The sequence below is a fragment of the Neoarius graeffei genome, chromosome 4 (genome assembly GCF_027579695.1).
Source record: "Neoarius graeffei isolate fNeoGra1 chromosome 4, fNeoGra1.pri, whole genome shotgun sequence".
NCBI lineage: Eukaryota > Metazoa > Chordata > Actinopteri > Siluriformes > Ariidae > Neoarius > Neoarius graeffei.
Window position 1 is genome coordinate 34,339,192 of NC_083572.1, and position 27,618 is coordinate 34,366,809.

The following is a 27,618-nucleotide window of genomic DNA, read 5'->3' on the forward strand; positions in this document are numbered from 1 at the left end:
AGGCAGTTATTTGTTCAGATTCTATGTCTTCCTTAAATAGTATCCAGAGTGGAAAATATACATGCCAACAAGACCTCTTAGATGAAATTAACCACCTCATATTTAAGATAAATCAACATAAAACTTTTATTCAGTTCACATGGGTTCCAGCTCATAAGGGGGTTGAGGGTAACAAGAGAGTGGATAAAATGGCCAAAGAGGCCATCAAGGCAAATGAGGTTGAGTTAGAAGTCCCATTAAGCAAGGCAGAAATTAAAGTAATAATTAAAAAGACAACATCAACAAAATGTGGCAGGAGAAACGGAATACAGAGGAGAAAGGAAGGCATCTATATAATTTACCAAAGGAGGTGGTGATTAGAAGGGGTGGTGAACTGAAACGACAAGAGGAGGTTTGGTTGACTAGGTTGAGGATAGGGCACACAAGTCTAAATAGTGGGTTGTATACTATAGGGAAACATCAGTCTGGGGCCTGTGCATACTGTGGAGAAATAGAAAAGGTTGAGCATGTTCTTGTATACTGTACACAGTAGTCCAGTGAAAGAGAGAAGATGGGGAGGGCATTGAGAAAACCTGTAACTACAGACAACTTAAGTCAGCCATTCACACAATTAGCAGTAACAGCTCTAACACAGTATTTAAAGGACACTCAACTAGCAAACAGAATTTAGTTTTTTTTTTTTTAATAATCAGTCTGTAATTTAATATCCCTTGAGATCACACCTCAGCCCGGTAGATGGCGGTAATACACGTCGATTGTTAACCACCAATAAATCGACAGAAGTAGTAGTAGTAGTAGTAGTAGTAGTGAAGTAGACCAAAAGATCCTCAAAAGCTAGACATCATGCTGCGATCCAAAGAAATTCAGGAACAAATGAGAAACAAAGTAATTGAGATCTATCAGTCTGGAAAAGGTTATAAAGCCATTTCTAAAGCTTTGGGACTCCAGCAAAGCACAGTGAGAGCCATTATCCAGAAATGGCGACAACATGGAACAGTGGTGAACCTTCCCAGGAGTGGCTGGCTGACCAAAATCACCCCAAGAGTGCCACAACAACTCATCCAAGAGGTCACAAAAGATCCCACAACAACATCCAAAGAACTGCAGGCCTCACTTGCCTCAGTTGAGGTCAGTGGGGTCATTCCATGCCAAATCAACAAATATCTGACAAATTTATGCTCGACCATCTCAGATTTCAATGAAATTTGGAGGGCTCAGAGATACTATTAAAAGAAGTTAATCCCCAAAATTTGAGCTTCCTATCTCCAACGGTTTCAGAGATACAGGCATTTAAATTTTTCGATTTTTTTTGCATTTTGCTCAAAACATACATATTTCAAAGTGTAATATAATCTTTATTATGCAAGATAGAAACCTAAAATTTTGCACAGAGAGACTCAATGTCTTGTACTACAAGCTTCAACTTAGAATTTCAATGGTTATTGTACATTAGATGGTGATTTTAACAAGGAAAAAGACAAATTTGCATTTTTTGCATTTTTAACTCATTCTGGAAGCTTGCCTGTGGCAGTAATGCTTAAACTAAAATGTTATTCAAATCTACACAGAAATATCTACCAATTTCAGTTTTACCAAGTCTCCACTATTCCTAGTTTGTCTGTAATAGGGTTTTGAAATTCGCCGATTTCTAAAACATGCCATTTTCAGTAGCAAGAAATCCAATGTGGGATAGCAGTTAGGAACTTGTAAAATTTTTTTTCAGTAATCCCCAAGACCCATATTTTATATTTCCAAATTTTTGTTCTGTGTCTCAAGTATTTTTAAACTACAGGGGTTTAAAAAAATCCATTTTCACCAAATTCAAATTTTTGATATATTTTCATATAACTGATATTTGAGGGTTAATAAATGCTTCAATAAGGCTCAAGTAGGTTAGGAGACATGTTTCTTCCTCAATTTTAAATAAAATTTCAATTAATGCTCAGTATTAATTATTTGTAAATTGATTTTAATCTAAGACTGTGTAACATTAGCAATCAATGACCAGCTATTGTGTACCAGTCAACAGCCAGCCTTATCAATATCAACACAGCACAATAGGTGACCTTTGATACCAGAACAGGTGGCTCATATCTTATGAGTGTTGATATTGATAAGGCTGGCTGTTGACTGGTACACAATAGCTGGTCATTGATTGCTAATGTTACACAGTCTTAGATTAAAATCAATTTACAAATAATTAATACTGAGTATTAATTGAAATTTTATTTAAAATTGAGGAAGAAACATGTATCCTAACCTACTTGAGCCTTATTGAAGCATTTATTAACCCTCAAATATCAGTTATATGAAAATATATCAAAAATTCGAATTTGGTGAAAATGGATTTTTTAAACCCCTGTAGTTTAAAAATACTTGAGAGACACAGAACAAAAATTTGGAAATATAAAATATGGGTCTTGGGGATTACTGAAAAAAAATTTACAAGTTCCTAACTGCTATCCCACATTGGATTTCTTGCTACTGAAAATGGCATGTTTTAGAAATCGGCGAATTTCAAACCCCTATTACAGACAAACTAGGAATAGTGGAGACTTGGTAAAACTGAAATTGGTAGATATTTCTGTGTAGATTTGAATAACATTCTTAGTTTAAACATTAGTGCCACAGGCAAACTTCCAGAATGAGTTAAAAATGCAAAAAATGCAAATTTGTCTTTTTAATTTCCTTGTTAAAATCACCATCTAATATACAATGACCATTGAAATTCTAAGTTGAAGCTTGTAGTACAAGACATTGAGTCTCTCTGTGCAAAATTTTAGGTTTCTATCTTGCATAATAAAGATTATATTACACTTTGAAATATGTATGTTTTGAGCAAAATGCAAAAAAAAAATCGAAAAATTCAAATGCCTGTATCTCTGAAACTGTTGGAGATAGGAAGCTCAAATTTTGGGGATTACCTTCTTTTAATAGTATCTCTGAGCCCTCCAAATTTCATTGAAATCTGAGATGGTCGAGCATAACCTCTTGTTGATTTGGCATGGAATGACCCAGTGTTCATGACTCCACCATAAGAAAGAGACTGGGCAAAAATGGCCTGCATGGCAGAGTTCCAAGATGAAAACCACTGCTGAGCAAAAAGAACATAAAGGCTCATCTCAGTTTTGCCAGAAAACATCTTGATGATCCCCACGACTTTTGGGAAAATACTCTGTGGACTGATGAGACAAAAGTTGAACTTTTTGGAAGGTGTATGTCCCATTACATCTGGTGTAAAAGTAACACAGCATTTCAGAAAAGGAACATCATACCAACAGTAAAATATGGTGGTAGTGTGATGGTCTGGGGCTGTTTTGCTGCTTCAGGACCTGGAAGACTTGCTGTGGTAAATGGAACCATGAATTCTGCTGTCTACCAAAAAATCCTGAAGGAGAATGTCCGGCTATCTGTTCGTGACCTCAAGTTGAAGCGCACTTGGGTTCTGCAGCAGGACAATGATCCACAACACACCAGCAAGTCCACCTCTGAACGAATGGCTTAAGAAAAACAAAATGAAGACTTTGGAGTGGCCTAGTCAAAGTCCTGACCTGAATCCGATTGAGATGCTGTGGCATGACCTTAAAAAGGCAGTTCATGCTCAAAAACCCTCCAATGTGGCTAAATTACAACAATCCTGCAAAGATGAGTGGGCCAAAAGTCCTCCACAGCGCTGTAAAAGACTCATTGCCAGTTATCACAAATGCTTGATTACAGTTATTGCTGCTAAGGGTGGCCCAACCAGTTATTAGGTTTAGGGGGCAATCACTTTTTCACACAGGGTCATGTAGGTTTGGATTTTTTTTTTTTTGCCTTAATAATAAAAACCTTCATTTAAAAACTGCATTTTGTGTTTGTGTTATCTTTGTCTAATATTTAAATTTGTTTGATGATCTGAAACATTTAAGTGTGACAAACATGCAAAAAAAAAAAGAAAATCAGGAAGGGGGCAAACACTTTCACACCACTGTAGTTAGATAATTAGCACACTATAGGATATAACGTGTAGCACTTGAAGGAAATAACTTGACAAAAAATGTTAGAATTAAATAATATAATGAAAAGCAGGTAAAATAACTGCCAATATAACAACTAACTGCCTTGATGTTCAAAAGCTGATGTTCTTGAAAGCACTGTTTCTCAGCCATTAGTGGGCTGTGATGCGCCATCTAGTGGGCCACGAATTTTTTTCAAGTTTGAAGCCAAATACTTAGTAGCTCATGATGTCGTAGCATCCCAAATCCGGTAGCTATTTTGACGTACACCTTTCAAGTGGAATAAATACATTTGTGGGTAAATCAAGAAGAACAGGTCTTTATTATTGTCACGTTCCTTCTTTGCATTTAACCCGTGCATGCGCAGTAGACAGAATAAATAAATCCATTTGTGGGTAAATTATATGGATCTGTGATGCCTGCTGGAAGAGAAAAGCAGGGAGGATTGAGAATCAAGCAGTTGTGGTTTGTTTACACCCAATACTAAAACTTCTACCGTCCTAGCAACCATTGCAAAGACACGTACAAAGCCCAGAAATTCCTCCTTACCTGGGCAAAAATGATACAGGATTTATCTTGTGTTTTGATGCCCAGATCTTTAACCCAGCCACATACTGGATGTCAATAACTGTGGAACGGTGTTGATAACTGTGGACAAAAGTGTCAGTAATTGTAGAATGGTGTCAGGTGATCCAATATGCTAAGTAATCGGGAATCAACTAATTTTTTTTCCAGTGGAAGTTTCAGTAATTATTCATGCACAATTTACATATCGAAAGTCTTTTATACTTTTGCAATGGTCAAAAGATTGTTAAGGTCGATAATTGTAGCCGTCTCTCTAGTATGCATAGCTATTGTCTTTGTATGTAGTTCCAGCTACAACAGGATCAAAATTTATTCTACTAATGCCAAATTTAGCTAGTAAATTTTTCTTTCATAGGAAAAAGCCTTCTTTGTTAACGTGTAAGGATCTATCCCACTGAGTGGTTTCTATAACCACTTCTTTTGAGTGTACTTTTTGATTTTAATAATTTGCTTGTTTTCTGTACACAAACATGGCAATATAGTTCTTGTGTCAATCGATCAGACTCCACTTTTGGATTGTTAATCCCTTTTGACTGAGAATGCTCTGCATGCATGGTTTTATGTTGGCTTCTGGCACATCCATACAGTTTTAAATACAATACCTATAATTAAAAACAGTTTGTTTTTATTGCATTTATTTAATTCCTGGGCTCCCATCTGTAACAGGGAGTGATGTTGCATCCTATTAATATACTTTACAATAGATTATTAGATTCTAATAGAATAGATGAACCAAAATAATTGGGGGTCTTTTTTAATGGGCTCCGACTTGTTACAAGTATGAATAGGTGGGCCTCAAAGCAGAAAAGGTTGAGAACCCCTGCTTTAAAGAATATTGAATTTCATGGGGGGTTTTTTAAAGGACAAAAAATATGTAGGTTATCACTGCAACAGTGGTTCCATTTTTACCTGTAAAGAGCTCCATACCAGTATAAGAGTGGTGAGCTATAAGATTCTTTAAAATATCCATTATCTACAACATCAGTCATTACATCATATCCATTTCTACATCACAATTGTCTCAGTAATATACCCTTCATTCATATCCTGGTCACTGTGGCGATGGATCTGGAGCCTACCCTAGGAACAATTGGCATGGGGAGGGAATACACCCTGGATGGTATGCCAGTCAGGGTAAAGACAGGGTATCTTTACACACATGTTCATAGAAATTTGGTGTAGCCAATCCATGTACCATTATGTTTTGGGAGGAAATTAGAGAACCTGGAAGAAACCTACATAGCCACAGGGACAACGTGCAAATATATCCAACTCATGATATTGATTCTTCAGCTTCACAACCATTGTGTTACATGTCGAAGTTTATTGATATGTATTTACATATTTAGGAGCCACTCCAATAATCCATCTTTCATCGCCTCCCAGAATTCCAGTTTGCTAATGCAGCGAGTTCCTTTGCTGTTACTGAACTTGTGTATTATTGCCAAGGTACACTACTCCATTCAGTCTTAACCATGTGTAAAAATGCACGTGGTCTATAGAATCGATTTGCTCTTTTACATTTATGATGCACTAAGACCGTTGTAAGTGGTTTATTCATGAAGCATTTTTATTGGAAAAATACCTACAGGATACTATGACCTTGTTCTGGGCATTAATTCCCCTTGCGCATGTGTGCACAATAAGAATTTCATAAATGCCATAATAACATGTTCAACAGAAGGTAAATAAAGATTCAACAGGGACGAGATTTATGACAGTGATATATATATATATAGACTATTTCACCTACCTTCAGGCGTTGATGAGTACCAATCGCACAGCATTGTTAAAGAATGCTGCGTGTTGCGATGGAAACCTCAGGGAAGAAGTGGCCATGCGCTTTTTTTATTCAGTATACGTTGAAAAGCGACACTTTCGTTCATTCAGAACCACAATTACCCATGTAGCGTTTATAATGTAATCGATAATAATTCTGAGAAGGTGTCAGCGGTGCCGCTAAGGACGCGTTACACCCTTTGGTCGCAACCAAATGCGTTGAAACAAAGAGGGGGGGCCGGCCTGCTCGGTGTTCGTGATGCTTTCTATAATATCAGATTCCTGAGTACTGAAAGGACACCCATAATGTAACATTATCAGGTAACGTTCAATTAAGTCCAGCACGAGGCTGTAAGAGATCATACAACGCCTATTTTCCTTTGTTGTGCACCCCTTCGCTTCTCCTATAATTGATTTGTCCGCTTTTCAGTGGATAGGCACAAACAAACAAATCACTATAAATGCTTGTGGTTGTATTTTGTTTCTAAGACAAATGTAAATAGCCATACGTTAATATCTTTGTAAAACTGTATTTCTGAATAAACATGCTTTTAAATCAAGAATAGTTTTTGTTGTTGTTGTTGTTTTTGTTGTTTATTTGTTTTAACAAAAAAAAAAAAAAATCCCAAGCAGTTTTATTTAGAATTTATGAAAGGCAGCTAATTCTGGGTAATCCCTCAATAATAAAAAGACGTCGAGTTATTTGGTTCATTTGGAATACTGTTAAGAAGTTAAAACATAACTTTTTTTTTTTTTTTACTTTTTTTTTGTCATTGCTTAATTCCCTATGTATTATTTCATAGTCTGAATGACTTATTATTCATTTTCTCCACCACTTATCCATTGTAGGTCACAGGGAAGCTGGAGTCAATCCCAGCTGACATCAGGAGAGAGGCAGGGTACACCCTGGATGGGTCGCTAATCCATCGCAGGGCCAACACAGAGACATAAACAGCCATTCACACGTGTGATATGTGGGCAATATGGGCCATAAATTGCCATATGGGCAATTTAGAGGAGACAATTGAACTAACCTGCATGTCTTTTCACTGTGGGCGGAAATCTACATGGGCACAAGGAGAACATGCAAACTCCACACAGAAAGGCCCAGTCAGTCTCGGGGCTCAAAACACAGGACCTTCTTGCTGTGAGGCAACAGTGCTAACTACTGTACCACTGTATGGCGTGCTAAATTATTATTATTATTATTATATAAATAATTAAAAAAACATGTGCAGGGTTGGGCGGCACGGTGGTGTAGTGGTTAGCGCTGTCGCCTCACAGCAAGAAGGTCCAGGTTCGAGCCCCGTGGCCGACGAGGGCCTTTCTGTGTGGGGTTTGCATGTTCTCCCCATGTCTGCGTGGGTTTCCTCCGGGTGCTCCGGTTTCCCCCACAGTCCAAAGACATGCAGGTTAGGTTAACTGGTGACTCTAAATTGACCGTAGGTGTGAATGTGAGTGTGAATGGTTGTCTGTGTCAGCCCTGTGATGACCTGGTGACTTGTCCAGGGTGTGCCCCGCCTTTCGCCCATAGTCAGCTGGGATAGGCTCCAGCTTGCCTGCGACCCTGTAGAACACAAAGCGGCTAGAGATAATGAGATGAGATGTGCAGGGTTAGGGTTATAGGGTGAACTCAGATATATTGATAAACCTTTTGAATTTTCATATTGTCTAAACTTTCATGCCATTAATAAAACAAATATCGCAACACATGATACATTATAGACATCCTCAAGCTGTTGACTATTTGCACATGAATGAAAAATGTTTAGATAATATACTCATTAAGCAATATCGCACAAGCAATAGTGCTGCTGTAATGAATATCAACACGGCTGTGATTCAGCCATAAGCATCAGGCCACAGGTAATCATAGCGGAGCTCCCTGCACACAGCTCCATACTTAAGAGAATATGGTAATGCATTGACCTGATTTTTGATGGCTTTTGACTGTATGACATCCGTACATATGTACATACGACAAATGACAAATGCGTACCACCACAAGGTACCCGATCATAAGTGCAAGGCAACATATCTCAAACAGTTGACTGCTAGACAACAAAATCTGTATCTTTATTTACATAAGATACATAGGTTTTTATCCGGTGCTTATTTTTAAATTGCTTTTTAAAAAATAACGTGGGATTATTTACTCACACATTTTACGGAAAATATTCCTGACAGTTTCATATAAAACTATTTAAAACAGTTTTATTAGTGCACTAGTTTGTTGGACAATTGACAGTTTCTGTCATATAAGGACAGCAGATGGCTGTAAGTGAAGGAAGAGTTTTATTGAAAGCACGCGATCAAACAGATCCAAAACATAGACAAATGCATAGTTGAAAAACAGGCAATGGTCGAGTGAGGCACAGACAGGATATCAGAGGTAATGCAATACTCAAAGTACAAAAACACAAACAGGGTCAAAACCAGAAAAATGATACAAAATACAAGGCTTGGTAACATCAGACACAGGATACAGACCATATACTTCGCAAAGTCTACAGTATGTGTTACTGAGAGTCCTTATATGTATGTACTGTGATTGCACTCTAATAACGTGCACTAATAACTGTGTAGCCTCATCAGACTCAACCACCATTGTCAAGCTTCCTGATGCCACTCTTGTGGTAGGCCTGATCTCAGATAACAATGAGGATGCCTACCTGGAGTTGGTCAGAAACCTGGAGATCTGGTGCCAGGACAACAACCTCCTCCTGAACATCAGCAAGACAAAGGAGCTGATCATGGACTTCTGCGCAAAGCAAGGGAGGAACTACAAGCCCCTCAACATCAACTGAACCCCAGAGAAGAGAGTGGATCACTTTCGGTACCTGGGTGTTCACATCACACGAGACCTGTCATGGTCTTGCCACATCAATGTCCTGGTTAAGAAGGCCCACCAGCGTCTCTTCCATTTAAGATGTCTCAGAGACTTCTGTCTTCCACTGAGCATGTTGAGGAACTTTTACTCCTGCACTATCAAGAACATCCTGATGGGAAATATCTCCACCTGCTTTGGGAACAGCACCAAACAGGACAGACAGGCTCTCTAGAGAGTGATGCAATCAGCCAAACTCATCATCCACACTGAGCTCCCTGACCTGCAATCTATCTACACCAAGTGGTGCCAGACCAAAGCCAGGAAGATAATGAAGGACTTCAGCCATCCCAAACATGGACTATTCTCTCTGTTGAGGTCAGGGATGCACTTTCACTCCCTTAAGGCCAAAAAGAGAGAATGAAGAGGTGCTTTTTCCGTCAGGCCATTAGAACTCTTAATCAGGACAATAACGGAGAATACCTAGGCCTCGTCACCACTTCACCCTCATTGCCCCTTCTCTTACACCTCTTCATGCAATTCCATCTAACTAAAATGCATTATATCCCTCATCAAAAAATTCCCATGCAGGGACTGCCCAAGGATGGCTCGTGTGACATAAAATAGTTCCGCCATTGATTAAGCAATGTATCTCGTGATGTCAAAAATTTAAAAAAATGGACATGGTGTGAGTCAGTCAGTTAGTGCAATATATATTTAGACATATTCTGTATAGTGTGTATACATTTTATTTTTTTCTGCTGACCACTCTATCATCACATTTTTATTTTTACTTTGTATTCTACTTATTACATTCTATTTTACAACCCCCCCCCCCCCCCCCCCCCCAAAAAAAAAAAAAAAAAAGAACAAGAAAAACTACTTACGGAGCATTGCAATAAGAATTTCACTGCATGTCGCACTACACTACATATGATTGTGCATGTGACAAATAAAGTTAAATTTAAATAATAAAGAATAACATGGTAATTATTCCTAATGCTGCTGCGCATGTGTGCCAATGTTTGCAAATGTGCTAGATGTAACCAGACAGCTGTCTGACATATCAAGTTTGATATTCGATCATAACTATATAGTAATGATGTAAAATGAAAGCACTGGTTCACTGCTGTCCATCAGGCACCCAGCAGAGTTACACCACAATAAATGTTGTGGTGTTGTTTTTGGCATGTGGCATGCAATGTCAAAGAAAGGAATAAATATGTATTTGTAACTGTGATGTGTATCTCATTATTGGTATCACTGTCAGAAGATAATTCAGCAATCTATTGACATGAAATACACTACACTACACAGGTCAATGGTTCATATGCTATAATATTATTCTATTCAAGTTGATTTTGTGCCCTTGCAAATATTTTGCTCATACACTCATCAGGAGCTCTGCTTTTAGGCAGTGCCTAAATATCTATCTATCTATCTATCTATCTATCTATCTATCTATCTATCTATCTATCTATCTATGATATGATATGATCTATATTGTATATGATATACAGTTAGGTCCATATATATTTCGACACTGACACAAATTTTCTTTTTTTTACCTGTTTACTGAAACATATTCAAGTTATAGTTATATAATGGACATGGACATAAAGTCCAGACTTTCAGCTTTCATTTGAGGGTATCCACATTAAAATTGGATGAAGGGTTTAGGAGTTTCAGCTCCTTAACATGTGCCACCCTGTTTTTAAAGGGACCAAAAGTAATTGGACAATTGACTCAAAGGCTATTTCATGGGCAGGTGTGGGAAATTCCTTCGTTATATCATTCTCAATTAAGCAGATAAAAGGCCTGGAGTTGATTTGAGGTGTGGTGCTTGCATTTGGAAGATTTTGCTGTGAAGAAAACATGCGGTCAAAGGAGCTCTCCATGCAGGTGAAACAAGCCATCCTTAAGCTGTGAAAACAGAAAAAAAACATCCGAGAAATTGCTACAATATTAGGAGTGGCAAAATCTACAGTTTGGTACATCCTGAGAAAGAAAGAAAGCACTGGTGAACTCATCAATGCAAAAAGACCTGGATGCCCACAGAAGACAACAATGGTGGATGATCGCAGAATAATTTCCATGGTGAAGAGAAACCCCTTCATAACAGCCAACCAAGTGAACAACACTCTCCAGGAAGTAGGCGTATCAATATCCAAATCTACCATAAAGAGAAGACTGCATGAAAGTAACTACAGAGGGTTCACTGCACGGCGCAAGCCACTCATAAGCCTCAAGAATAAAAAAGCTAGATTGGACTTTGCTAAAAAACATCTAAAAAAGCCAGCACAGTTCTGGAAGAACATTCTTTGGACAGATGAAACCAAGATCAACCTCCACCAGAATGATGGAAAGAAAAAAGTATAGCAAAGGCGTGGTACAGCTCATGATCCAAAGCATACCACATCATCTGTAAAACACGGTGGAGGCCAGGGGTTAAATTGGGCCAGGGCTGTCCGGGGCTGAGCCCCGGCACATAAGCTCGGAGCGGATGGCATATGATCACGCACACATCAAAAGCAACAAACCCTTTTCACGATTTTCAGTTCTGAATAATTAAATATCGTTTTATTAATCAATAAACCCATGACTTTTATGAGATAGATCATAGTTTTCCTGATAACAAGACGACCTGTCAAAGCTATTTAGAACAGAACTTGCGATCAGAGATTCTGGTTTCTGGAACACTGCGTGGGTTGCCAATTCCGCTTTTTATAAGCGACTTTGGGGTTTCTTTTTTTGTGAGCTCGCTTTAAAAAAAAATCAGAAGTCGTGGTTTGCGGGTTTTTGGGCTTGTGTTTCAGCGTTGTGACTTGTTTATAATTTTCTCCGTACACCGTCTCCCCTTTTACCTGCATACGATCCTAATCCATCAGAGGTGCTTGAACGAACTGTCTGTGCATTTGGCGAGTTCAATTTCCATAGTTCCCAGTTATCGACAGAAATTAGCCAGGGGGAAGGGGGAGATAATCATTATCATATTTTTTATTATTAAAAACAAAATATCAAATAATACTGAAGAGGGAAAAAAATAATACTGATCTAAATATGTTGTGTTTTTATTTTTAGACAGTATGTGTTTTGCTGCATTCAAATGATTGTGCTTCTATTTTGCTGCTATAATATGCTCATCTTATGTATGTTCTAGACAATACAAAAAGCACCACATGCCAAATAAATAATTGAATACATAATAATAACAATAATAATAAATGCTTCCAATGTTATAGTGTTGTTTGTATTTGGTTGCATTCACTGCATGAATATATTTGATTGACAATTTGACTGACAGTGTTTTGGCATATTTAACATTTATCCTCCAAAATAAATCAACTGTTTTGGTTTAAGATTGTGCAAGCCTTCAAATTTTCTCACTGAACATTTCTCCTTCACATTTTTCACCTGTAGGCATGTGACAAGATTTAACATGATATTGCTCAACCTACCTCTGTAAAGTCAGCTAACAACTTATTAAAATGCATCAGAATTCAGCAAATAACATGTATGATAATAAAAAACTTCTGGGGGAGGACCCCCAGACCCCCCACTAATCATTTCCTTCAAACCAATGTACAACAACCTGTACAATCTATTACATTGGCCAACCAATCTACATTCAAACTGCCATAATGTGTAGGGGGGCACTACAAGACACACATAGGCCCACAACACACAGATAAGGTGTATATCTCTGTGCAATATGATATGGTTATCAAATTAGAGGGTTATTTTCCAAAAAGTATATTGGGGCAGGGCGGCGGGGGCAGGGGCGGGTATGAGGCAGAGCCCCCCCACATAACCAATCCCAATTTAACCCCTGGTGGAGGCAGTGTGATGGCTTGGGCATGCATGGCTGCCAGTGGCACTGGGTCACTAGTGTTTATTGATGATGTGACACAGGACAGAAGCAGCCGGATGAATTCTGAGGTATTCAGAGACATACTGTGTGCTCAAATCCAGCCAAATGCAGCCAAACTGATTGGTTGGCGTTTCATAATACAGATGGACAATGACCCAAAACATAAAGCCAAAGCAACCCAGGAGTTTATTAAAGCAAAGAAGTGGAATATTCTTGAATGGCCAAGTCAGTCACCTGATCTCAACCCAATTGAGCATGCATTTCACTTGTTAAAGACTAAACTTCAGACAGAAAGGCCCACAAACAAACAGCAACTGAAAACCGCTGCAGTAAAGGCCTGGCAGAGCATTAAAAAGGAGGAAACACAGCGTCTGGTGATGTCCATGAGTTCATGACGTCAGGCAGTCATTGCCAACAAAGGGTTTTCAACCAAGTATTAGAAATGAACATTTTATTTACAATTATTTAATTTGTCCAATTACTTTTGAGCCCCTGAAATGAAGGGATTGTGTTTAAAAAATGCTTTTAGTTCCTCACATTTTTATGCAATCATTTTGTTCAACCCACTGAATTAAAGCTGAAAGTCTGAACTTCAACTGCATCTGAATTGTTTTGTTCAAAATTCATTGTGGTAATGTACAGAACCAAAATTAGAAAAAATGTTGTCTCTGTCCAAATATTTATGGATCTAACTGTATGATACAAAGGTCCTTATGGCAACACTTCAATGAACTTGCATAGAAAAACACTGAACCCTGAATAGAAAACATCGCTCCAAATGTCAGGTTACTTAACTGTACACACAAAAGATTTCCTTCTTTTTCTGTGAGTGTCTACAAATACTTTTCCAGTATCTTTTTCATTTTTGATTGTACTTTCACTTTCCCTTTTTCTGCATTTTAAATTTTTTTTTGGAGAACACCGAAGACTGGAAGTTATTTCCTCCCATGCAAAGACCGCAATCAGAGGCCATCCACATCGGATCTGCCTTAATATAAACAGATCTTCAAATAAGGGTACATAAATCCATTCATCATAGCACACCTTCAGCTTGTTCAGTGTGCTGAGTGCAGGATGTTTAGTCATTCTTCCTCCATTGTTAGTAATAGCTTTATTTGTGATATGTGTAGATTAGTTAGGGCTCTGACAGAGAAGATTGCAGCTTTAGAGGTGTGCATCCACACTAGAGAATGTCAGTGAGAATGAGAGCAGTGTAGTTTCTGTAGGGGAAAGTCTGGATGCCCTAGGTGGAATTAGCAATCCCCCAACTCCAGCATTAGAGCCCTCACAGCAGGGCGAATGGGTGCTGACTTGGCAGCATAATTGCAGGGCCAAAGCTACCGCTGAGGCTCACCCACGGGAGAACCACTCCTCTCCACTTCATGTGTCGAACAGGTTTGCTCTCCTCAGTGAAACACCCACTGAGCAGCCTGAAAGAGCTCTGGTTATAGGAGATTCTATCATACTGCACGTGAAATTAGCTAGGCCTTTAGGGGCACCAGCAGCTTTAGTCAGGTATGTACCGGAAGCCAGACATAGCAGGTAATCTTAGGGTTTTAGGCAAGCACAGGTTCTCAAAGATAGTTATCCATGTAGGAGCTAACAATATATGCCTTTGTCAGCCTGAGGTTATTAAGAGTAACTTTGTAGAGGTGTTTAAATTAGCGAAGGTGATGTCCGATGCTGTAGTATGCTCTGGCCCCATCCCAATGCAGCATGGTGACGCAGCTTACAGCAGGTTATGGTCACTGAACTACTGGTTGTCCAGGTGGTGCTCTGAAAACAATGTTGGCTTTATAGATAATTGGAGTAATTTTGAGGGCAATGCTGGCCTGTTAGGGTGGGACGGTATCCATCCCACACGGGAAGGTGCTGCTCTCATTTCTTGCAGCATAGCTCAAAGTCTCAGAACAGGCCTAGTTAATTTATGACAATCCATAACCAAGGCCAGGGAGCAGATGAACAGGCTAAACCGACTGTCTGCTAGCTGCACAGAATCGTCACTCAAGTTCCATTACATCAAGACTGTGTCTGTTCCTTGAGTTAAACAAAAAAGTAGAAATACTCAGAGTTTGTTATAGTAACCTAATTAATATAAAATTAGATCATACTGACTGTATAGTCACTGCCAGCACCTTTGATCTAAAGGTAGGGCTATTAAATATGAGATCTCTTATGGTTAAAGCGTTAATTGTTAATGAACTTATTACTGATCAGGAGTTTAATGTAATGTGTTTAAAAGAAACATGGATTAAGCCAAATGAATATACAGTATAGCATTGAATGAATCTAGTCCTCCTGGATACAGTTATATACACCAGCCTTGCTGAACTGGCAGAGAAGGAAGCGTCACGGTTATTTATAATGATTATCTGATTTATAATAATGAGATATTATCTCATACATTTGTTGATGTCAATGGTGATTTTTCTATACATACTGAGTTAAAGTTAGGTGTTCCACTAGGTTCTGTCTTAGGCCCACTGCTTTTTTTTATGTTACCTCTGGGTGATATTATTTGTAAGCATGGTATTAGCCTCCACCGTTATACTGATGTGGCAGTGGGGGCGTGGCCAAGCATCAGTTTGCGAATGGAGGGAGGGGCTTTCTTTCATCTCAGAAATATTGCTGATAAGAAATGTAATGCCACTACATGATGCAGAAAAAGGAGTTCATGCTTTTGTTATCTCTAGGTTGGATTATTGTACTGTCTTATTGTCCAGATGCTCCAATAAATGCATAAACAAGCTCCAGTTAGTTCAAAATACAGCAGCAAGAATCCTTACTAGAACTAGAAGATATGACCACATCACCCCTATCTTATCCACATTGCATTGGCTCCCAATCAAATTTCATTTTGATTATAAAATACTACTACTGATCTTTAAAGCACTGAATGGTCTTGCACGACAGTACCTGAGCAAACTTCTGGTCCTTTATGACCTGCCACTCCTACTTAGGCCCCGGTCACACCACCCGAACTTTGCTGGAGCGCTCCTTGAACGGTAGGGAGGGGGGGCCGAATTTCGACAATGCTCGTCACCGCGCACAAAATGGGAAAAAAATCGAAAACACGGGCGTTGGCTTAGCGGTGCACCGCTGAAGCCGGTGTTGCTTTAGTGTTGGTTTAGCGGTAGCGAGCATTGGTTTAGCGGTGACGCGAGCGTTGGTATAGCGGCGTTCTGCGCATGCGGGCTTTGGCTCGGCGGGGGTATAAAGTTGGTTTAGCGGCATACCGCTTGTGACTACGGAGCTGAACGGATCGTTTTGATACAAGTTCTGATAGATTTTTGATAGACGCTCCACCATCAGCTTGTCATACAGTCCATGTTCAGGCCTTCTCAGTATCCACTGTCTGACCCACACAACTCTGTCTCTCCTTCTTCTCTCTCTTCTCCTTCTGTCAATAGCTTGTTGCAATCTGAGGAGGTTCTGATTCTGCTGCTGGACTAGTGCACCAATCATAGCAAGTCTCTCAGCATCCATGGTGATACAGTTTTACTGTAACTTTGAGCAAATTCGATATAGATGAGGTCTGAACTCAACGGCAGCTCGATTCCAAATGAGCTCCTGGTCCATTTCTCCCCGTATTTATAGCCAAATTCTGGTCCCGCTCCGACACCTCTATACCAACGCCAAACCAAAGTTCATCGCCGCCATGGATAGCTGCTTCAACGCCCGACACCGTTCCAGCAACCACGTGTCCGCTCGTAAAACGCTTACAACCGCTCCACCGAAGTTTGTGCAACGTTTAATCGCCGCCCGGGCAACGCTGGCGAAGCAGCGGTGGTCCAGCGTTCAAGATTTCTGCGTTGGCCTAGCGGACCCAAGCGTCCACGAACTTGCGTCTAGTGGTGCCAAACTTTGACTGGGCGTTGGTGGAGTGGGGGTGAACTTTGCCGGGGCGGAAAAATTGCCCCCTCCTCACCGCTCGCAATATTTTGTGCAGCTCAAAACTTTCGGAGCGGTAGGAGGGCCCCTCGAGAAACATCAGCGGTGGCCGAGCATATACGGCGTTGCTTTAACGGGGGCCAACTTTTGTTAAACGGTGGTGAACGGTTACAAGCGGTGATGAATTTTTTTCACCGCTCCAGGAACGCTCCAGCAAAGTTCGGGCGGTGTGACCGGGGCCTTAGATCAAAAGGTGCAGGCTATCTGTTGGCACTTCATATAGTGAAGGCTACATCAGGGGGCATAGCCTTTTCTTACAAAGCCCCACAGTTATGCAACAGCCTTCAAAGTAGGGTTTGGGATTCAGACACAGTCTCAATGTTTAAGTCTAGGCTGAAAACATATGTTTTTAGTCAAGCCTTTTGTTAATAGTTTTTTTTTAAATTAGGTAAAGGAGTAGATCTGGAGGGCATAGAGTGTTTGGTAAACTGGGATGTATGGATGCTGTCATCCCCCCACTCACTTGGGTTTGTTGCCGGTGTAGTGGCTGGTTGCTTTATGTCCCAGGGCTCCCTCATGACTGAAATACCTTCTGGCTCTCCCTTTTAGTTATGCTGCCATAGTTAGTCTTGCTGGAGTCCCTGCTTGCACTCAGTGCAAAATGTATACTGTTCTTACTCATTAGGTGACATTGGGCATACTTACCAACCTGTTTTCTCTCTCTCTCTCTCTCTCCTCCCCGTCCCTTCTCTCTGTCAGTCCCTCTCTGTTGAGTTACATGTCAATCTTGAGACACCAGTGGTGCTGACCTCGCTTGCTCCTTGGACCCACTTCATCCATCCTGATACCTTACTTTTGGCTGGACTCTCATCACATTGCTCCTGTGGAGGACAGCCCCCTATGGACAGTCAAAAGTTGTACTTGGAAGACAGCTCTGGACACTTACAATAATGCATCTTTGGCTGAGGTCTCCAGTTGACATGCTAACTTTAGGACTGCAGTTGTCATGAACAGTTTTGCACTCAAGTTTCCATCAATGGACAGTTTATAACTTCAACAAAACAGACTTTATTTTTAAATTATAAGGATTTTCCTGGTTACATAGTTATACTCTGTGACTCTATAGACACCATTATCGAAGCAAATTATTCATAATCATGCTGTCTGGTATCATCCAAATGAGGATGGGTTCCCTTTTGAATCTGGTTCCTCTCAATGTTTCTTCCTCATGTCATCTGAAGGAGTTTTCCTTGCCACCATCACCACAGGCTTGCTCACTGGGGATAAAAAAGGATAAAATTAGCTCATGTTTAAAGTCTTTAATTTTCTGCAAAGCTGCTTTCCGGCAATGTCTGTTGTTAAAGGTGCTATACAAACAAACTTGACTTCCTTTTCAAAGTATATCAGTTACCTTTCTACAAACAAATACAACCCCGATTCCAAAAATGTTGAGACACTTTGTAAAATGTAAATAAAACCAGAATCCAATGATTTGCAAGTCCTTTTCAACCTATATTCAATTGAATCTAAAAAAGTTGGGACGGGCATGTTTACCACTGTGTTGCATCAACTTTTCTTTTAGCCACTCTGTAAGAGTTTGGGAATGCAGAACAGTAATTGGTGAAGTTTTGAACATGAAATTCATTCCCATTCTTGCTTGATATTCGAGTTCAGTTAATCAACAGTCTGGGGTCTCCATTGTCGTACTTTGCACTTCACTACATGCCACACTTTGTAGATAGTAGAAGCAGGCAGGCAGGCCAGTTTAGCCCCTGCACTTTTTTATTTTTATTTTTTTTTTTTTTACTACGAAGCCATGCTATTGTAACACATGTGGAATGTGGCTTGGCACTGTCTTACTGGACAAATTAGGGACGTCCCTGAAAAAGACATTATCTGGATGTCAGAATATGTTGCTCCAAAACCTGTATGTACCTTTCAGCATCAATAGTGCCTTCACAGATGTACAAGTACATTCTGTTTTATTTACTTTTTACACACCATTCCAATTTTTTTTTATTAATACTTCCTATATATGATAAGAGTTTATTGAAAATCAGTTATACTTCCAAGACTTCAAGAAAGAAATTGGCATTGGCAGGGAACTACAGTGGGGCAAAAAAGGAGTCAGTCACCAATTGTGCAAGTTCTCCCACTTAAAAAGATGAGAGAGGCCTGTAATTTTCATCATAGGTATACCTCAACTATGAGAGACAAAATGAGAAAAAAAAATCCAGAAAATCACATTGTCTGATTTTTAAAGAATTTATTTGCAAATTATGGTGGAAAATAAGTATTTGGTCAATAACAAAAGTTCATCTCAATACTTTGTTATACACCCTTTGTTGACAATGACAGAGGTCAAATGTTTTCTGTAAGTCTTCACAAGATTTTCACACACTGTTGCTGGTATTTTGGCCCATTCCTCCATGCAGATCTCCTCTAGAGCAGTGATGTTTTGGGGCTGTCGCTGGGCAACACGGACTTTCCACTCCTTCCAAAGATTTTCTATGGGGTTGAGATCTGGAGACTGGCTAGGCCACTCCAGGACCTTCTTACAAAGCCACTCCTTTGTTGCCCGGGTGGTGTGTTTGGGATCATTGTCATGCTGAAAGACCCGGCCACGTTTTATCTTCAATGCCCTTGCTGATGGAAGGAGGTTTTCACTCAAAATCTCATGATACATGGCCCCATTCATTCTTTCCTTTACACGGATCAGTCGTCCTGGTCCCTTTGCAGAAAAACAGCCCCAAAGCATGATGTTTCCACCCCCATGCTTCACAGTAGGTATGGTGTTCTTTGGATGCAACTCAGCATTCTTTCTCCTCCAAACACGGCAAGTTGAGTTTTTACCAAAAAGTTCTATTTTGGTTTCATCTGACCATATGACATTCTCCCAATCCTCTTCTGGATCATCCAAATGCTCTCTAGCAAACTTCAGACAGGCCTGGACATGTACTGGCTTAAGCAGGGGGACACGTCTGGCACTGCAGGATTTGAGTCCCTGGTGGCGTAGTGTGTTACTGATGGTAGCCTTTGTTACTTTGGTCCCAGCTCTCTGCAGGTCATTCACTAGGTCCCCCCATGTGGTTCTGGGATTTTTGCTCACCATTCTTTTGATCATTTTGACCCAACAGGATGAGATCTTGCATGGAGCCCCAGATTGAGGGAGATTATCAGTGGTCTTGTATGTCTTCCATTTTCTTTTTTTTTTTAAAGATATTTTTTTGGGCTTTTTGCACCTTTATTGGATAGGACAGTGTAGAGACAGGAAATGAGCGGGAGAGAGAGAGACGGGAAGGGATCGGGAAATGACCTCGGGCCGGAATCAAACCTGGGTCGCCCGCATTCATGGTATGGCGCCTTAACCACCTGAGCCACGACGCCCCCTGTCTTCTATTTTCTAATAATTGCTTCCACAGTTGATTTCTTCACACCAAGCTGCTTACCTATTGCAGATTCAGTCTTCCCAGCCTGGTGCAGGTCTACAATTTTGTTTCTGGTGCCCTTTGACAGCTCTTTGGTCTTGGCCATAGTGGAGTTTGGAGTGTGACTGTCTGAGGTTGTGGACAGGTGTCTTTTATACTGATAACGAGTTCAAACAGGTGCCATTAATACAGGTAACGAGTGGAGGACAGAGGAGCCTCTTAAAGAAGAAGTTACAGGTCTGTGAGAGCCAGAAATCTTGCTTGTTTGTAGGTGACCAAATACTTATTTTACCGAGGAATTTACCAATTAATTCATTAAAAATCCTACAATGTGATTTCCTGGATTCTTTCCCCCCATTCTGTCTCTCATAGTTGAAGTGTACCTATGATGAAAATTACAGGCCTCTCATCTTTTTAAGTAGGAGAACTTGCACAATTGGTGGCTGACTAAATACTTTTTTGCCCCACTGTATCTACAGTTGGTCTGGTACATGCATGTGAGTATATGATTTATGATTAAAGGAAACAGTGATGATATTATTGACATTTTTTGGGAGAATGTTACTAATAGGTAACTCACCATGTTCAAGGATGGCATGAACAATACCACTCCCTTTACCAGTTTATTGGTATTATTTTAGTGGTATACATACTAGCAGAACAATAATAAAAAGAACATCAGTACAAAATATGATAGTGCTTATCAGCAGATGTCAGGGATTTTTTTTAAATTGCCCTGCATAAAGTAGTAGTAGAACAATATTAAAAGGAAGATCGGTACAAAATGTGTCCAGATGGCAGTTCTTATCAGCAGATCATGTTTTAGGAATTTCAAAACCAAAATATTTATACCTGCATCTAAGTAGATGCTGTGACTTTCTCAAAGCTTATCCCCCATGGGGACCCAGGGTAAAATAGTTCCCCAGCACCCCTTTGCTGATCATAAGATGTGATGAATGGGACAACATATTGGCTGTGAGTTGCAACCCATGTTGCTGAAAGAAGAGATCCTGGTACTTGAGCAATGTGGTCTGCTGCAGGTACCATAGATTCAGCACAGTACTTTGGCTCCTACTTCACTCAGACGGGTGGTTGGAAGGGCCTGATCCAACTAATTGGTGAGTCAAAGTTTTTTTCTGGGACAACATCTGGCAGAAACACTTACCATACCTTTGCTCTCCCCAGAACACTTTGGCAGAGGGTCAATCAAGTAAGAACACTTTGGTTCCCATACTCAAGTATACCGTTCCTGTATCTTTGGTGTACATCCAGAGAACTGGAGCTCTGTGCATCTCTTTCTTGGGCTCCAAGGCATGTGAGAAGCAGAGTTGATGAAACTAAACTCAACCACTATAGCTAATTTTGGATCACATTGATTCAAGATGGAGGTGCGCGAGGTTGCAGCAGCCACACCGGGTCACACATGGTGTGATTTTTGTACTTTTTTTTGCAGAGACTGCGTCTTTTTAAGTTAGAATGTCAGTAAGAATGACTGGTAAACACTTCTACAACCATCAACAGCTTCTGGACATTGGAAAACACCACAAAACACAATCATGGAGACACACTGGAGAAATTACACTGCACTGGCATTCTAAGGACGCCAAGTGGCTATGCCGCAGCATCACCTAGGTTCTGTGCCCACTTGGAAGTTCAGTGAAAGTGGTGTGTGAGAAAATGGAGGCATGGTAAGGGATCTGGAATCCATGCCAGGTTCAAGGCTAACTAGAGCTGGCCGGTGCTCCCTTCTCTTCTCCTCTCCAACCTGCAATCCATAGACAATAAACTGGAATGTTTAAGACTGCTTCTGACCTCCTGGAAAGAGATAAGACACTGTTGTGCTCTCATCTTCATGGAGACATGGCTGTATGAAGGCATCAACGATTCTGATCAAACTAGATGGGCTAGCTGTCTTCCGTGCCAACAGAAATGCTTTCTTGTTGGGTAAGATGCACGGCAGCAGCTTGTGTGTTTCCACCAATAATAGCTGGTGTATGAATGCAGCAATTGTCTCTGTGCACTGTTTGGCACTCATGGAGGTTTTAGCAGTTAAATGCAGACCTTTTTATATTCCCAAAGAGCTCACTACAGTTATCATGATTGCTGTTTACCTCCTGGCTATTGGTGATGCTAAATCTAGCCGTGCCCTGAGCAACAGCTCACCCCAATGGCTTCTTCATTGTCGCTGGGGACTTCAATAACGCATCACTCAAGTCAGTTCTACCCAGATTTTATCAAAACTTTGACTTTGCTACATGAGGGAATAACATGCTAGATCTTGTATATAGACCCCTTGCACTGACGTCACATTTACATTAGCAACCGTCGCTACTCTAGATCTGGGGGACAAGCAAACTTTGCTTCCATACTGTTCACATACTGAAGCCAAGCAAAGATGTTGCTGTTGTCTGAAGAAAACTACAGCTAAAAAGCTCTACTACCAGATTACTTGGATAATCTTAGTCAGAAAGAAGTGAAGGATATATATGCGTGGAAATTAGAGTTTATTAGTGGTTGTGATCCACACAAAATTCCTCTAAACGATGGGAGTGATGGTGCAGATTTGTGGCCTAGCATTAGCTACATGTTGGAATTTACCTTGTTTTCCCCCAAAGAGTCCCAACACGGAAAAAAGTTTTTAAAAAAACTACAAAAGCAAGAAAACTTTATTTGTGTAAAGACTTTTTCCCAACATCAGCTTTTGGGAACAGAATGCTGTTGAAAGCCAAAGCATTTACCCTCAAAGGACTACTACCTGAACCATTGGCCAGATGGTATTCCTGGCCCTCCATGTCTCAACAGCCCTAAGAACATCTAGTTACGGGCAATTCCATGTAAATGTCAACCTCACCATGCAAAAATAAAGCAACATGTAATACATCAAAACCACTCCGGGAGATATCGCCTAGGCCTGTATTTTACAGATGTGAATAAGTTGAACCAATTTGTCACAAGAATTGTTCCCTTCGCCTTAATATGTCAGTCTTTCTTTCTTATAATGTAAAACCCAAGCTAAAATCAACTTTGATCATGTACAATTCTATATTATTGCCACAAGCCACAGAAATGTATGCTAAAATCCACAAAACAGCAAAACAATAGCCATCCTAAATATTATTTAAGAACTTTGATAGTTTTAGCTGATATTTAGAGAGTTTTTCAAAGGGTTATGGTGGTTAAATTGCTGATTTTCTAAACATATGCCATGTCTATTTCAGACGCGTCACATCCATAACGGAATTTCGTCACATCCATAACGCTGACTTTTCCTTCCGAAACTCTGCATGAAATACAAAATATTTTAAACAAAGATTTTTTAATATTCACCTTGGACCCCTCTATCAAACGGATATCTCCATTTCGACATTAGGTTTACAATTTCACAGAGTTTGATAAAAACGTACAGTCACCCAAGAAAAGTGATACTTTTTCTGTCACATCCATAACGTGTCTTTTATTGGCATTTTCTGGCATGCCCTAGATGTACTATGGGAATTGTTCTTGTTCTATCACTTCTCCAGTATGGTACAGCTTTAAAATATGCAACACCTGTTTAAATACTGGGAGACAATAAAACACGCACTGGGTCATTTGTTGCCATTTTGAGTTCAAGTGTCACGTCCATAACGCTGGAATTGCTCTTACACAACTATTTGCACTCTATCATTTATACATTGATACTTATTATTGTTAAAACAATATTTGAAGTGTTATTTGTAAAATAACAAAATATCTTGCTCTAGACTTTCAATGTTGTAAGATTTTATTTTAATTTTGCCCAATAGTGGATGGTACCATAATTACAAACACTAACAGAATCAACACATTCCAATTGTAGCTATAGTTATATAGTAACTGTAATCACCCTTGTTATAATTTCAATAAATGGTTAATGTTCAGTTCCCTCTTCCTTTATTCTCTATTCAAAAGGCACAACTGAGTCACACAGTTTGATAAGTATGCAACAGAGGGTAACAATGTTATCCAAAACAGTTTTTCCTGGCTTAGTCAATTTATTTCCATTTCACATGCATGCAGCTGTTGTAAAGTTCTGTCTGTTTGTGTAGAACACTCTCAAACTGTAGGTTCATTATTACACTCTGGCTCCATGGTGACATTTTGCACAGGAAAATGTTCCTCTGATAACAGAAACAAAGCTCCAGCGCTCTCTTCTCTATATCTTTTATGTTCTTTCAGGATGTATTGCACATGTTGCTCCTTGTTGGATTTTTTACTGATTTATGTTCGTGTTGTTTGGTGCCCAATCTGGGTTTTCCATGTTGAATAAAGAAGTTGGTTCATCTGTAAGAAAATCATTTGATTTTGTTTGAATGCTTTCATGAAGAAGCTAACTCAAATGTGAGCAGAAATAAAACGAGATTCTTAAGCAAACTCTTCCATACTCACTTCTGACTTTCTATTTTTTAAAAATAGATTTTAAATGCAATCGTGAATTCCTCTGGAGTTTTCAGGCTTTGAGCCTCTCATCGTTTTCTCTTTAACCACTCATTTCTTTGTTGTTCTTGAAGCATTTGCTTCTCTTTGTTAATGTTTTTCTTGATAGTGGGGAGAGGGTAATACCTTTTATCTATTTCTCTATTTGAACCAAAAAGGCGCAAAAATGAACCATATTGAAGACAGATTAAGCCTTGCTTACACGAAAGACGGTGTCTGTTTGACCCCCAGGTGAAATTATCACATGATACGTGATGTCATGCGCAAGGGGTCTATACAAACATCCAGCACAGATACAAGGCTGCACCCCTCCCCATCTCAGACAATCAGACCATATTTCCATACCACCCCACCTACAGATCCATTCACAAATGAGTCAGACCGGTCATGAGAGAGGTCAGAACTTGGCCACATCTGCCCTACAAGACTGTTTTGACTGTACAGACTGGAACATGTTCAGGGATGCTGCCAAGTTCCACCTGTGAACCTTCCACCTGCCACCTGTGAACATTCAGTGGACCTGTTGGAGTATACTGCCTCTGTGACTGGCTACATCAACACGTGCATTGAAGATGTCACTGTCTCCAACACTGTTATCTCCTATGCAAACCATAAACCTTGGTTTTCTGCAGAGCTATGCTCCCTGGAGAAAATCAGGGATTCTGCCTTCAAATCCAAAGACAGACAGACAGGTTTAGAAAAACTCCTTAGAATTTAGATTAAAGTACTAGAATTTGTTTAGAATAGCACCTTAAATTTAGATTAAAATATAATTTGTTTAGAATCGGACCTTAAAAATTAGATTGAAGCATTAGAATTTGTTTCGAATAGCACCTGAAAATTTAGATTATGGTTTTAGATTTTTTTATGACTTAGAATAACAACTTACAATTTAGGCTACAGTTTTATTTTTTTATGATTTAGAATATCTCCTTAGAATATCTCCTTCGAATTTACTTTACAGTTTTAGATATTTTTAACATTTAGAATAATACCTTAGAATTTAGATTATGGTTTAGGATTTGTTTTACATTTTAGAATAACACCTTTGAATTTACATTGAAATCTTACAACCCCGATTCCAAAAAAGTTGGGACAAAGTACAAATTGTAAATAAAAACGGAATGCAATGATGTGGAAGTTTCAAAATTCCATATTTTATTCAGAATAGAACATAGATGACATATCAAATGTTTAAACTGAGAAAATGTATAATTTAAAGAGAAAAATTAGGTGGTTTTAAATTTCATGACAACACCACATCTCAAAAAAGTTGGGACAAGGCCATGTTTACCACTGTGAGACATCCCCTTTTCTCTTTACAACAGTCTGTAAATGTCTGGGGACTGAGGAGACAAGTTGCTCAAGTTTAGGGATGTTAACCCATTCTTGTCTAATGTAGGATTCTAGTTGCTCAACTGTCTTAGGTCTTTTTTGTCGTATCTTCCATTTTATGATGTGCCAAATGTTTTCTATGGGTGAAAGATCTGGACTGCAGGCTGGCCAGTTCAGTACCCGGACCCTTCTTCTACGCAGCCATGATGCTGTAATTGATGCAGTATGTTGTTTGGCATTGTCATGTTGGAAAATGCAAGGTCTTCCCTGAAAGAGACGTCGTCTGGATGGGAGCACATGTTGCTCTAGAACCTGGATATACTTTTCAGCATTGATGGTGTCTTTCCAGATGCGTAAGCTACCCATGCCACACGCACTAATGCAACCCCATACCATCAGAGATGCAGGCTTCTGAACTGAGCGCTGATAACTTGGGTTGTCCTTTTCCTCTTTAGTCCGAATGACATGGCGTCCCTGATTTCCATAAAGAACTTCAAATTTTGATTTGTCTGACCACAGAACAGTTTTCCACTTTGCCACAGTCCATTTTAAATGAGCCTTGGCCCAGAGAAGACGTCTGCGCTTCTGGATCATGTTTAGATATGGCTTTTTCTTTGAACTATAGAGTTTTAGCTGGCAACGGCGGAAGGCACGGTGAATTGTGTTCGCAGATAATGTTCTCTGGAAATATTACTGAGCCCATTTTGTGATTTCCAATACAGAAGCATGCCTGTATGTGATGCAGTGCCGTCTAAGGGCCCGAAGATCACATGCACCCAGTATGGTTTTCCGGCCTTGACCCTTACGCACAGAGATTCTTCCAGATTCTCTGAATCTTTTGATATTATGCACTGTAGATGATATGTTCAAACTCTTTGCAATTTTACACTGTCGAACTCCTTTCTGATATTGCTCCACTATTTGTCGGCGCAGAATTAGGGGGATTGGTGATCCTCTTCCTATCTTTACTTCTGAGAGCCGCTGCCACTCCAAGATGCTCTTTTTATACCCAATCATGTTAATGACCTATTGCCAATTGACCTAATGAGTTGCAATTTGGTCCTCCAGCTGTTCCTTTTTGGTACCTTTACCTTTTCCAGCCTCTTATTGCCCCTGTCCCAACTTTTTTGAGATATGTTGCTGTCATGAAATTTCAAATGAGCCAATATTTGGCATGAAATTTCAAAATGTCTCACTTTCAACATCTGATATGTTGTCTATGTTCTACTGTGAATACAATATCAGTTTTTGAGATTTGTAAATTATTGCATTCCATTTTTATTTACAATTTGTACTTTGTCCCAACTTTTTTGGAATCGGGGTTGTATAATTTGTTTAGAATAGCTCCTCAGAATATGGTCTTAGATTTTTTAAAAATAATTTAGCATAGCTCCTGAGTGTCAGAACGCAGGCACTTACAGATGCAGGTGCAGGGGAGAGTGGGTGCAGCAC